The sequence below is a fragment of the Amia ocellicauda genome, unplaced genomic scaffold, assembly GCF_036373705.1.
Source record: "Amia ocellicauda isolate fAmiCal2 unplaced genomic scaffold, fAmiCal2.hap1 HAP1_SCAFFOLD_208, whole genome shotgun sequence".
NCBI lineage: Eukaryota > Metazoa > Chordata > Actinopteri > Amiiformes > Amiidae > Amia > Amia ocellicauda.
In genome coordinates, this window is record NW_027102771.1 from 18,538 (window position 1) to 31,722 (window position 13,185).

Sequence of the window (13,185 nt, forward strand, 5' to 3'; positions counted from 1 at the left end):
AGATGCTGTCGAGCCAGGTAGGAGTCGAACCTACAGTCTTCTGATTCGAAGTCAGACGCGTTATCCATTGCGCCACTGGCCCCACGTTTGGACGCACTCAAGCAATCCGATGGAAACAGCTTCTTCTGTCCTGGAACAGGGTATTAGCTCAGATGGTAGAGCGCTCGCTTAGCATGCGAGAGGTGGCGGGACCGATGCCCGCATTCTCCAGAGCTCCTTCATCTGCTACCAGACCCGTCTTCAGCCCGCAGGACAGCCCTGCTGAGATCCTCACAAGCATACGAGGGGTCGTCATTTTTCACTTCTTGATCACAACCACCATACCATTCGTAAATATATCCACCCCAATGTATTCACAACAAGAACAATACAGTGTATTCTGTTTTGAACAAACAGATGTATTTAGACTTCATCAAATATTCTGTATCAGTTCATATTACTTCGCTCTATGCTATAAAATATTACATTTTTACATAGATCTAAGAAAAAACGTATGTCCGTATGTAATACCAATTTTATGTTCACATTTCCCTCTGTGCATTTACAGTTCTTCGTTGACATTTTTTCTTCTTTTCTATTTATATTTCCTCCTCTGCATTTCGTCTACTCTGTAAATAGAGATATAAAGAGAAAAACACCACCTCACCTTTTCAACTCACTTTCTCTTTCATATTTTGGCTTTGCTTGTTGTAGTGATGAGAAGGGCCAGAATGCATTGTACATTCACTTGTGCGACATGTATGTAGGATAATCCAAGGCAGAATTAAAAATAAATGCAGAGAGAAGATAATAATAAATACATGAATTATACATGTTGAACACAGAAATAAATCAATGGAGATTCATATCAACGTATTTTTTAATTCGATTTCTTAGCAGACACCAAAGCCAGGGTGACTTACAGATGTTAACGAGATATTACCACATTTTGTTTTCCTTACACTTAACCCATTGGCATGGGTGGGCATTAACTGGTGCAATCTAGCTAAAGTCCCTTGCTCAAGAGTAGTAAGTGTACCAGAGATTGCACACACCGTGCTGTGCTACAGGGTACAGAGCCCAAACCACTACTCCACACTGTATTCAAAAGTGATTGTCTATTCAAATGAATGTAGTGTTGTGGAAGTGTCTTATTGTAACAGAGTCTTATTATGAAAGAATTGAGATTAAACGGATAAAGCAACATGTCAGGTTATTGGGTGTCAATGACACATTAACAGTGTCGACAAGGTGTGATACAAGTGCGCATTTCTGCTGACTACGTTTCAGGTGAGAGGCAGCAGTCGGGTACAGGTTGAATTGAATGAGCAGATGGAGCCATGAACACATTGAATGTATGTTGCACCTCAGTCACACTGGTGCAATGGTTTGATAATCATCATGGAATGAGATTGGAGTGTGGTAGCGGTGACTTTGATGGTCCTCCCATGCCTGGTCCGGCACACTATGATGTAGTGCTGCTGGTCGCCAGATATGAGAAGAAAACAGCGAGAGTTGGTTGTAGATGCTGTCGAGCCAGGTAGGAGTCGAACCTACAGTCTTCTGATTCGTAGTCAGACGCGTTATCCATTGCGCCACTGGCCCCACGTTTAGATGCAGTCAAGCAATCCGATGGAAACAGCTTCTTCTGTCCTGGAACAGGGTATCAGTGAACCCAAAGGGATGCAAAGTTCAGAGCGAACCTGCAGCCGGCGCTGCACAGGGCGGTGCTGCCACAGGAAGCAGCGGGGAATTAGCTCAGATGGTAGAGCGCTCGCTTAGCATGCGAGAGGTGGCGGGACCGATGCCCGCATTCTCCAGAGCTCCTTCATCTGCTATCAGACCCGTCTTCAGCCCGCAGGACAGCCCTGCTGAGATCCTCCCAAGCATACGAGGGGTCGTCATTTTTCACTTCTTGATCACAACCACCATACCATTCGTAAATATATCCACCCCAATGTATTCACAACAAGAACAATACAGTGTATTCTGTTTTGAACAAACAGATGTATTTAGACTTCATCAAATATTCTGTATCAGTTCATATTACTTCGCTCTATGCTATAAAATATTACATTTTTACATAGATCTAAGAAAAAACGTATGTCCGTATGTAATACCAATTTTATGTTCACATTTCCCTCTGTGCATTTACAGTTCTTCGTTGACATTTTTTCTTCTTTTCTATTTATATTTCCTCCTCTGCATTTCGTCTACTCTGTAAATAGAGATATAAAGAGAAAAACACCACCTCACCTTTTCAACTCACTTTCTCTTTCATATTTTGGCTTTGCTTGTTGTAGTGATGAGAAGGGCCAGAATGCATTGTACATTCACTTGTGCGACATGTATGTAGGATAATCCAAGGCAGAATTAAAAATAAATGCAGAGAGAAGATAATAATAAATACATGAATTATACATGTTGAACATAGAAATAAATCAATGGAGATTCATATCAAAGTATTTTTTAATTCGATTTCTTAGCAGACACCAAAGCCAGGGTAAATTACAGATGTTAACGAGATATTACCACATTTTGTTTTCCTTACACTTAACCCATTGGCATGGGTGGGCATTAACTGGTGCAATCTAGCTAAAGTCCCTTGCTCAAGAGTAGTCAGCGAACCAGGGATTGCACACACCGTGCTGTGCGACAGGGTACAGAGCCCAAACCACTACTCCACACTGTATTCAAAAGTGATTGTCTATTCAAATGAATGTAGTGTTGTGGAAGTGTCTTATTGTAACAGAGTCTTACTATGAAAGAATTGAGATTAAACGGATTAAGCAACATGTCAGGTTATTGGGTGTCAATGACACATTAACAGTGTCGACAAGGTGTGATACAAGTGCGCATTTCTGTTGACTACGGTTCAGGTGAGAGGCAGCAGTCGGGTACAGGTTGAATTGAATGAGCAGATGGAGCCATGAACACATTGAATGTATGTTGCACCTCAGTCACACTGGTGCAATGGTTTGATAATCATCATGGAATGAGATTGGAGTGTGGTAGCGGTGACTTTGATGGTCCTCCCATGCCTGGTCCGGCACACTATGATGTAGTGCTGCTGGTCGCCAGATATGAGAAGAAAACAGCGAGAGTTGGGTGTAGATGCTGTCGAGCCAGGTAGGAGTCGAACCTACAGTCTTCTGATTCGTAGTCAGACGCGTTATCCATTGCGCCACTGGCCCCACGTTTGGACGCACTCAAGCAATCCGATGGAAACTGCTTCTTCTGTCCTGGAACAGGGTATCAGTGAACCCAAAGGGATGCAAAGTTCAGAGCGAACCTGCAGCCGGCGCTGCACAGGGCGGTGCTGCCACAGGAAGCAGCGGGGAATTAGCTCAGATGGTAGAGCGCTCGCTTAGCATGCGAGAGGTGGCGGGACCGATGCCCGCATTCTCCAGAGCTCCTTCATCTGCTACCAGACCCGTCTTCAGCCCGCAGGACAGCCCTGCTGAGATCCTCACAAGCATACGAGGGGTCGTCATTTTTCACTTCTTGATCACAACCACCATACCATTCGTAAATATATCCACCCCAATGTATTCACAACAAGAACAATACAGTGTATTCTGTTTTGAACAAACAGATGTATTTAGACTTCATCTAATATTCTGTATCAGTTCATATTACTTCGCTCTATGCTATAAAATATTACATTTTTACATAGATCTAAGAAAAAACGTATGTCCGTATGTAATACCAATTTTATGTTCACATTTCCCTCTGTGCATTTACAGTTCTTCGTTGACATTTTTTCTTCTTTTCTATTTATATTTCCTCCTCTGCATTTCGTCTACTCTGTAAATAGAGATATAAAGAGAAAAACACCACCTCACCTTTTCAACTCACGTTCTCTTTCATATTTTGCCTTTGCTTGTTGTAGTGATGAGAAGGGCCAGAATGCATTGTACATTCATTTGTGCGACATGTATGGAGGATAATCCAAGGCAGAATTAAAAATAAATGCAGAGAGAAGATAATAATAAATACATGAATTATACATGTTGAACACAGAAATAAATCAATGGAGATTCATATCAACGTATTTTTTAATTCGATTTCTTAGCAGACACCATAGCCAGGGTGACTTACAGATGTTAACGAGATATTACCACATTTTGTTTTCCTTACACTTAACCCATTGGCATGGGTGGGCATTAACTGGTGCAATCTAGCTAAAGTCCCTTGCTCAAGAGTAGTAAGTGTACCAGAGATTGCACACACCGTGCTGTGCTACAGGGTACAGAGCCCAAACCACTACTCCACACTGTATTCAAAAGTGATTGTCTATTCAAATGAATGTAGTGTTGTGGAAGTGTCTTATTGTAACAGAGTCTTACTATGAAAGAATTGAGATTAAACGGATTAAGCAACATGTCAGGTTATTGGGTGTCAATGACACATTAACAGTGTCGACAAGGTGTGATACAAGTGCGCATTTCTGTTGACTACGGTTCAGGTGAGAGGCAGCAGTCGGGTACAGGTTGAATTGAATGAGCAGATGGAGCCATGAACACATTGAATGTATGTTGCACCTCAGTCACACTGGTGCAATGGTTTGATAATCATCATGGAATGAGATTGGAGTGTGGTAGCGGTGACTTTGATGGTCCTCCCATGCCTGGTCCGGCACACTATGATGTAGTGCTGCTGGTCGCCAGATATGAGAAGAAAACAGCGAGAGTTGGGTGTAGATGCTGTCGAGCCAGGTAGGAGTCGAACCTACAGTCTTCTGATTCGTAGTCAGACGCGTTATCCATTGCGCCACTGGCCCCACGTTTGGACGCACTCAAGCAATCCGATGGAAACTGCTTCTTCTGTCCTGGAACAGGGTATCAGTGAACCCAAAGGGATGCAAAGTTCAGAGCGAACCTGCAGCCGGCGCTGCACAGGGCGGTGCTGCCACAGGAAGCAGCGGGGAATTAGCTCAGATGGTAGAGCGCTCGCTTAGCATGCGAGAGGTGGCGGGACCGATGCCCGCATTCTCCAGAGCTCCTTCATCTGCTACCAGACCCGTCTTCAGCCCGCAGGACAGCCCTGCTGAGATCCTCACAAGCATACGAGGGGTCGTCATTTTTCACTTCTTGATCACAACCACCATACCATTCGTAAATATATCCACCCCAATGTATTCACAACAAGAACAATACAGTGTATTCTGTTTTGAACAAACAGATGTATTTAGACTTCATCTAATATTCTGTATCAGTTCATATTACTTCGCTCTATGCTATAAAATATTACATTTTTACATAGATCTAAGAAAAAACGTATGTCCGTATGTAATACCAATTTTATGTTCACATTTCCCTCTGTGCATTTACAGTTCTTCGTTGACATTTTTTCTTCTTTTCTATTTATATTTCCTCCTCTGCATTTCGTCTACTCTGTAAATAGAGATATAAAGAGAAAAACACCACCTCACCTTTTCAACTCACGTTCTCTTTCATATTTTGCCTTTGCTTGTTGTAGTGATGAGAAGGGCCAGAATGCATTGTACATTCATTTGTGCGACATGTATGGAGGATAATCCAAGGCAGAATTAAAAATAAATGCAGAGAGAAGATAATAATAAATACATGAATTATACATGTTGAACACAGAAATAAATCAATGGAGATTCATATCAACGTATTTTTTAATTCGATTTCTTAGCAGACACCATAGCCAGGGTGACTTACAGATGTTAACGAGATATTACCACATTTTGTTTTCCTTACACTTAACCCATTGGCATGGGTGGGCATTAACTGGTGCAATCTAGCTAAAGTCCCTTGCTCAAGAGTAGTAAGTGTACCAGAGATTGCACACACCGTGCTGTGCTACAGGGTACAGAGCCCAAACCACTACTCCACACTGTATTCAAAAGTGATTGTCTATTCAAATGAATGTAGTGTTGTGGAAGTGTCTTATTGTAACAGAGTCTTATTATGAAAGAATTGAGATTAAACGGATTAAGCAACATGTCAGGATATTGGGTGTCAATGACACATTAACAGTGTCGACAAGGTGTGATACAAGTGCGCATTTCTGTTGACTACGTTTCAGGTGAGAGGCAGCAGTCGGGTACAGGTTGAATTGAATGAGCAGATGGAGCCATGAAGACATTGAATGTATGTTGCACCTCAGTCACACTGGTGCAATGGTTTGATAATCATCATGGAATGAGATTGGAGTGTGGTAGCGGTGACTTTGATGGTCCTCCCATGCCTGGTCAGGCACACTATGATGTAGTGCTGCTGGTCGCCAGATATGAGAAGAAAACAGTGAGAGTTGGTTGTAGATGCTGTCGAGCCAGGTAGGAGTCGAACCTACAGTCTTCTGATTCGTAGTCAGACGCGTTATCCATTGCGCCACTGGCCCCACGTTTGGACGCACTCAAGCAATCCGATGGAAACAGCTTCTTCTGTCCTGGAACAGGGTATCAGTGAACCCAAAGGGATGCAAAGTTCAGAGCGAACCTGCAGCCGGCGCTGCACAGGGCGGTGCTGCCACAGGAAGCAGCGGGGAATTAGCTCAGATGGTAGAGCGCTCGCTTAGCATGCGAGAGGTGGCGGGACCGATGCCCGCATTCTCCAGAGCTCCTTCATCTGCTACCAGACCCGTCTTCAGCCCGCAGGACAGCCCTGCTGAGATCCTCACAAGCATACGAGGGGTCGTCATTTTTCACTTCTTGATCACAACCACCATACCATTCGTAAATATATCCACCCCAATGTATTCACAACAAGAACAATACAGTGTATTCTGTTTTGAACAAACAGATGTATTTAGACTTCATCTAATATTCTGTATCAGTTCATATTACTTCGCTCTATGCTATAAAATATTACATTTTTACATAGATCTAAGAAAAAACGTATGTCCGTATGTAATACCAATTTTATGTTCACATTTCCCTCTGTGCCTTTACAGTTCTTCGTTGACATTTTTTCTTCTTTTCTATTTATATTTCCTCCTCTGCATTTCGTCTACTCTGTAAATAGAGATATAAAGAGAAAAACACCACCTCACCTTTTCAACTCACGTTCTCTTTCATATTTTGCCTTTGCTTGTTGTAGTGATGAGAAGGGCCAGAATGCATTGTACATTCATTTGTGCGACATGTATGGAGGATAATCCAAGGCAGAATTAAAAATAAATGCAGAGAGAAGATAATAATAAATACATGAATTATACATGTTGAACACAGAAATAAATCAATGGAGATTCATATCAACGTATTTTTTAATTCGATTTCTTAGCAGACACCATAGCCAGGGTGACTTACAGATGTTAACGAGATATTACCACATTTTGTTTTCCTTACACTTAACCCATTGGCATGGGTGGGCATTAACTGGTGCAATCTAGCTAAAGTCCCTTGCTCAAGAGTAGTAAGTGTACCAGAGATTGCACACACCGTGCTGTGCTACAGGGTACAGAGCCCAAACCACTACTCCACACTGTATTCAAAAGTGATTGTCTATTCAAATGAATGTAGTGTTGTGGAAGTGTCTTATTGTAACAGAGTCTTATTATGAAAGAATTGAGATTAAACGGATTAAGCAACATGTCAGGATATTGGGTGTCAATGACACATTAACAGTGTCGACAAGGTGTGATACAAGTGCGCATTTCTGTTGACTACGTTTCAGGTGAGAGGCAGCAGTCGGGTACAGGTTGAATTGAATGAGCAGATGGAGCCATGAACACATTGAATGTATGTTGCACCTCAGTCACACTGGTGCAATGGTTTGATAATCATCATGGAATGAGATTGGAGTGTGGTAGCGGTGACTTTGATGGTCCTCCCATGCCTGGTCAGGCACACTATGATGTAGTGCTGCTGGTCGCCAGATATGAGAAGAAAACAGTGAGAGTTGGTTGTAGATGCTGTCGAGCCAGGTAGGAGTCGAACCTACAGTCTTCTGATTCGTAGTCAGACGCGTTATCCATTGCGCCACTGGCCCCACGGTTGGACGCACTCAAGCAATCCGATGGAAACAGCTTCTTCTGTCCTGGAACAGGGTATCAGTGAACCCAAAGGGATGCAAAGTTCAGAGCGAACCTGCAGCCGGCGCTGCACAGGGCGGTGCTGCCACAGGAAGCAGCGGGGAATTAGCTCAGATGGTAGAGCGCTCGCTTAGCATGCGAGAGGTGGCGGGACCGATGCCCGCATTCTCCAGAGCTCCTTCATCTGCTACCAGACCCGTCGTCAGCCCGCAGGACAGCCCTGCTGAGATCCTCACAAGCATACGAGGGGTCATCATTTTTCACTTCTTGATCACAACCACCATACCATTCGTAAATATATCCACCCCAATGTATTCACAACAAGAACAATACAGTGTATTCTGTTTTGAACAAACAGATGTATTTAGACTTCATCTAATATTCTGTATCAGTTCATATTACTTCGCTCTATGCTATAAAATATTACATTTTTACATAGATCTAAGAAAAAACGTATGTCCGTATGTAATACCAATTTTATGTTCACATTTCCCTCTGTGCATTTACAGTTCTTCGTTGACATTTTTTCTTCTTTTCTATTTATATTTCCTCCTCTGCATTTCGTCTACTCTGTAAATAGAGATATAAAGAGAAAAACACCACCTCACCTTTTCAACTCACGTTCTCTTTCATATTTTGCCTTTGCTTGTTGTAGTGATGAGAAGGGCCAGAATGCATTGTACATTCATTTGTGCGACATGTATGGAGGATAATCCAAGGCAGAATTAAAAATAAATGCAGAGAGAAGATAATAATAAATACATGAATTATACATGTTGAACACAGAAATAAATCAATGGAGATTCATATCAACGTATTTTTTAATTCGATTTCTTAGCAGACACCATAGCCAGGGTGACTTACAGATGTTAACGAGATATTACCACATTTTGTTTTCCTTACACTTAACCCATTGGCATGGGTGGGCATTAACTGGTGCAATCTAGCTAAAGTCCCTTGCTCAAGAGTAGTAAGTGTACCAGAGATTGCACACACCGTGCTGTGCTACAGGGTACAGAGCCCAAACCACTACTCCACACTGTATTCAAAAGTGATTATCTGTTCAAATGAATGTAGTGTTGTGGAAGTGTCTTATTGTAACAGAGTCTTATTATGAAAGAATTGAGATTAAACGGATTAAGCAACATGTCAGGTTATTGGGTGTCAATGACACATTAACAGTGTCGACAAGGTGTGATACAAGTGCGCATTTCTGTTGACTACGTTTCAGGTGAGAGGCAGCAGTCGGGTACAGGTTGAATTGAATGAGCAGATGGAGCCATGAAGACATTGAATGTATGTTGCACCTCAGTCACACTGGTGCATTGGTTTCATAATCATCATGGAATGAGATTGGAGTGTGGTAGCGGTGACTTTGATGGTCCTCCCATGCCTGGTCAGGCACACTATGATGTAGTGCTGCTGGTCGCCAGATATGAGAAGAAAACAGTGAGAGTTGGTTGTAGATGCTGTCGAGCCAGGTAGGAGTCGAACCTCTACAGTCTTCTGATTCGTAGTCAGACGCGTTATCCATTGCGCCACTGGCCCCACGTTTGGACGCACTCAAGCAATCCGATGGAAACAGCTTCTTCTGTCCTGGAACAGGGTATCAGTGAACCCAAAGGGATGCAAAGTTCAGAGCGAACCTGCAGCCGGCGCTGCACAGGGCGGTGCTGCCACAGGAAGCAGCGGGGAATTAGCTCAGATGGTAGAGCGCTCGCTTAGCATGCGAGAGGTGGCGGAACCGATGCCCGCATTCTCCAGAGCTCCTTCATCTGCTACCAGACCCGTCGTCAGCCCGCAGGACAGCCCTGCTGAGATCCTCACAAGCATACGAGGGGTCATCATTTTTCACTTCTTGATCACAACCACCATACCATTCGTAAATATATCCACCCCAATGTATTCACAACAAGAACCAAACAGTGTATTCTGTTTTGAACAAGCAGATGTATTTAGACTTCTTCAAATAGTCTGTTTCAGTTCATATTACTTCGCTCTATGCTATAAAATATTACATTTTTACATAGATCTAAGAAAAATCGTATGTCCGTATGTAATACCAATTTTATGTTCACATTTCCCTCTGTGCATTTACAGTTCTTCGTTGACATTTTTTCTTCTTTTCTATTTATATTTCCTCCTCTGCATTTCGTCTACTCTGTAAATAGAGATATAAAGAGAAAAACACCACCTCACCTTTTCAACTCACGTTCTCTTTAATATTTTGGCTTTGCTTGTTGTAGTGATGAGAAGGGCCAGAATGCATTGTACATTCATTTGTGCGACATGTATGGAGGATAATCCAAGGCAGAATAAAAAATAAATGCAGAGAGAAGATAATAATAAATACATGAATTATACATGTTGAACACAGAAATAAATCAATGGAGATTCATATCAACGTATTTTTTAATTCGATTTCTTAGCAGACACCATAGCCAGGGTGACTTACAGATGTTAACGAGATATTACCACATTTTGTTTTCCTTACACTTAACCCATTGGCATGGGTGGGCATTAACTGGTGCAATCTAGCTAAAGTCCCTTGCTCAAGAGTAGTAAGTGTACCAGAGATTGCACACACCGTGCTGTGCTACAGGGTACAGAGCCCAAACCACTACTCCACACTGTATTCAAAAGTGATTATCTGTTCAAATGAATGTAGTGTTGTGGAAGTGTCTTATTGTAACAGAGTCTTATTATGAAAGAATTGAGATTAAACGGATTAAGCAACATGTCAGGTTATTGGGTGTCAATGACACATTAACAGTGTCGACAAGGTGTGATACAAGTGCGCATTTCTGTTGACTACGGTTCAGGTGAGAGGCAGCAGTCGGGTACAGGTTGAATTGAATGAGCAGATGGAGCCATGAACACATTGAATGTATGTTGCACCTCAGTCACACTGGTGCAATGGTTTGATAATCATCATGGAATGAGATTGGAGTGTGGTAGCGGTGACTTTGATGGTCCTCCCATGCCTGGTCCGGCACACTATGATGTAGTGCTGCTGGTCGCCAGATATGAGAAGAAAACAGTGAGAGTTGGTTGTAGATGCTGTCGAGCCAGGTAGGAGTCGAACCTACTGTCTTCTGATTCGTAGTCAGACGCGTTATCCATTGCGCCACTGGCCCCACGTTTGGACGCACTCAAGCAATCCGATGGAAACAGCTTCTTCTGTCCTGGAACAGGGTATCAGTGAACCCAAAGGGATGCAAAGTTCAGAGCGAACCTGCAGCCGGCGCTGCACAGGGCGGTGCTGCCACAGGAAGCAGCGGGGAATTAGCTCAGATGGTAGAGCGCTCGCTTAGCATGCGAGAGGTGGCGGGACCGATGCCCGCATTCTCCAGAGCTCCTTCATCTGCTACCAGACCCGTCTTCAGCCCGCAGGACAGCCCTGCTGAGATCCTCACAAGCATACGAGGGGTCGTCATTTTTCACTTCTTGATCACAACCACCATACCATTCGTAAATATATCCACCCCAATGTATTCACAACAAGTACAATACAGTGTATTCTGTTTTGAACAAACAGATGTATTTAGACTTCATCTAATATTCTGTATCAGTTCATATTACTTCGCTCTATGCTATAAAATATTACATTTTTACATAGATCTAAGAAAAAACGTATGTCCGTATGTAATACCAATTTTATGTTCACATTTCCCTCTGTGCCTTTACAGTTCTTCGTTGACATTTTTTCTTCTTTTCTATTTATATTTCCTCCTCTGCATTTCGTCTACTCTGTAAATAGAGATATATAGAGAAAAACACCACCTCACCTTTTCAACTCACGTTCTCTTTCATATTTTGCCTTTGCTTGTTGTAGTGATGAGAAGGGCCAGAATGCATTGTACATTCATTTGTGCGACATGTATGGAGGATAATCCAAGGCAGAATTAAAAATAAATGCAGAGAGAAGATAATAATAAATACATGAATTATACATGTTGAACACAGAAATAAATCAATGGAGATTCATATCAACGTATTTTTTAATTCGATTTCTTAGCAGACACCATAGCCAGGGTGACTTACAGATGTTAACGAGATATTACCACATTTTGTTTTCCTTACACTTAACCCATTGGCATGGGTGGGCATGAACTGGTGCAATCTAGCTAAAGTCCCTTGCTCAAGAGTAGTAAGTGTACCAGAGATTGCACACACCGTGCTGTGCTACAGGGTACAGAGCCCAAACCACTACTCCACACTGTATTCAAAAGTGATTATCTGTTCAAATGAATGTAGTGTTGTGGAAGTGTCTTATTGTAACAGAGTCTTATTATGAAAGAATTGAGATTAAACGGATTAAGCAACATGTCAGGTTATTGGGTGTCAATGACACATTAACAGTGTCGACAAGGTGTGATACAAGTGCGCATTTCTGTTGACTACGGTTCAGGTGAGAGGCAGCAGTCGGGTACAGGTTGAATTGAATGAGCAGATGGAGCCATGAACACATTGAATGTATGTTGCACCTCAGTCACACTGGTGCAATGGTTTGATAATCATCATGGAATGAGATTGGAGTGTGGTAGCGGTGACTTTGATGGTCCTCCCATGCCTGGTCAGGCACACTATGATGTAGTGCTGCTGGTCGCCAGATATGAGAAGAAAACAGTGAGAGTTGGTTGTAGATGCTGTCGAGCCAGGTAGGAGTCGAACCTACAGTCTTCTGATTCGTAGTCAGACGCGTTATCCATTGCGCCACTGGCCCCACGTTTGGACGCACTCAAGCAATCCGATGGAAACAGCTTCTTCTGTCCTGGAACAGGGTATCAGTGAACCCAAAGGGATGCAAAGTTCAGAGCGAACCTGCAGCCGGCGCTGCACAGGGCGGTGCTGCCACAGGAAGCAGCGGGGAATTAGCTCAGATGGTAGAGCGCTCGCTTAGCATGCGAGAGGTGGCGGGACCGATGCCCGCATTCTCCAGAGCTCCTTCATCTGCTACCAGACCCGTCTTCAGCCCGCAGGACAGCCCTGCTGAGATCCTCACAAGCATACGAGGGGTCGTCATTTCTCACTTCTTGATCACAACCACCATACCATTCGTAAATATATCCACCCCAATGTATTCACAACAAGAACAATACAGTGTATTCTGTTTTGAACAAACAGATGTATTTAGACTTCATCTAATATTCTGTATCAGTTCATATTACTACGCTCTATGCTATAAAATATTACATTTTT

The 13,185-nt window shown here is 42.8% G+C and overlaps 9 non-coding genes across 9 annotated transcripts; all 9 read right to left on the reverse strand.

Annotated features, from left to right (window-relative positions):
• Positions 1-9: 9 nt before the first annotated feature.
• Positions 10-82, reverse strand: trnar-ucg (transfer RNA arginine (anticodon UCG)). Its single transcript has one exon. It is a non-coding gene; the product is annotated as a tRNA-Arg (tRNA).
• Positions 83-1,511: 1,429 nt separating this feature from the next.
• On the reverse strand, positions 1,512-1,584 carry trnar-acg (transfer RNA arginine (anticodon ACG)). Its single transcript has one exon. It is a non-coding gene; the product is annotated as a tRNA-Arg (tRNA).
• A 1,516-nt stretch (positions 1,585-3,100) lies between these two features.
• On the reverse strand, positions 3,101-3,173 carry trnar-acg (transfer RNA arginine (anticodon ACG)). The gene has a single exon. It is a non-coding gene; the product is annotated as a tRNA-Arg (tRNA).
• A 1,516-nt stretch (positions 3,174-4,689) lies between these two features.
• On the reverse strand, positions 4,690-4,762 carry trnar-acg (transfer RNA arginine (anticodon ACG)). The gene has a single exon. It is a non-coding gene; the product is annotated as a tRNA-Arg (tRNA).
• Positions 4,763-6,278: 1,516 nt separating this feature from the next.
• Positions 6,279-6,351, reverse strand: trnar-acg (transfer RNA arginine (anticodon ACG)). Its single transcript has one exon. It is a non-coding gene; the product is annotated as a tRNA-Arg (tRNA).
• A 1,516-nt stretch (positions 6,352-7,867) lies between these two features.
• On the reverse strand, positions 7,868-7,940 carry trnar-acg (transfer RNA arginine (anticodon ACG)). Its single transcript has one exon. It is a non-coding gene; the product is annotated as a tRNA-Arg (tRNA).
• A 1,516-nt stretch (positions 7,941-9,456) lies between these two features.
• trnar-acg (transfer RNA arginine (anticodon ACG)) lies at positions 9,457-9,531 on the reverse strand. Its single transcript has one exon. It is a non-coding gene; the product is annotated as a tRNA-Arg (tRNA).
• Positions 9,532-11,047: 1,516 nt separating this feature from the next.
• Positions 11,048-11,120, reverse strand: trnar-acg (transfer RNA arginine (anticodon ACG)). The gene has a single exon. It is a non-coding gene; the product is annotated as a tRNA-Arg (tRNA).
• A 1,516-nt stretch (positions 11,121-12,636) lies between these two features.
• On the reverse strand, positions 12,637-12,709 carry trnar-acg (transfer RNA arginine (anticodon ACG)). The gene has a single exon. It is a non-coding gene; the product is annotated as a tRNA-Arg (tRNA).
• Between the last annotated feature and the right edge of the window lie 476 nt (positions 12,710-13,185).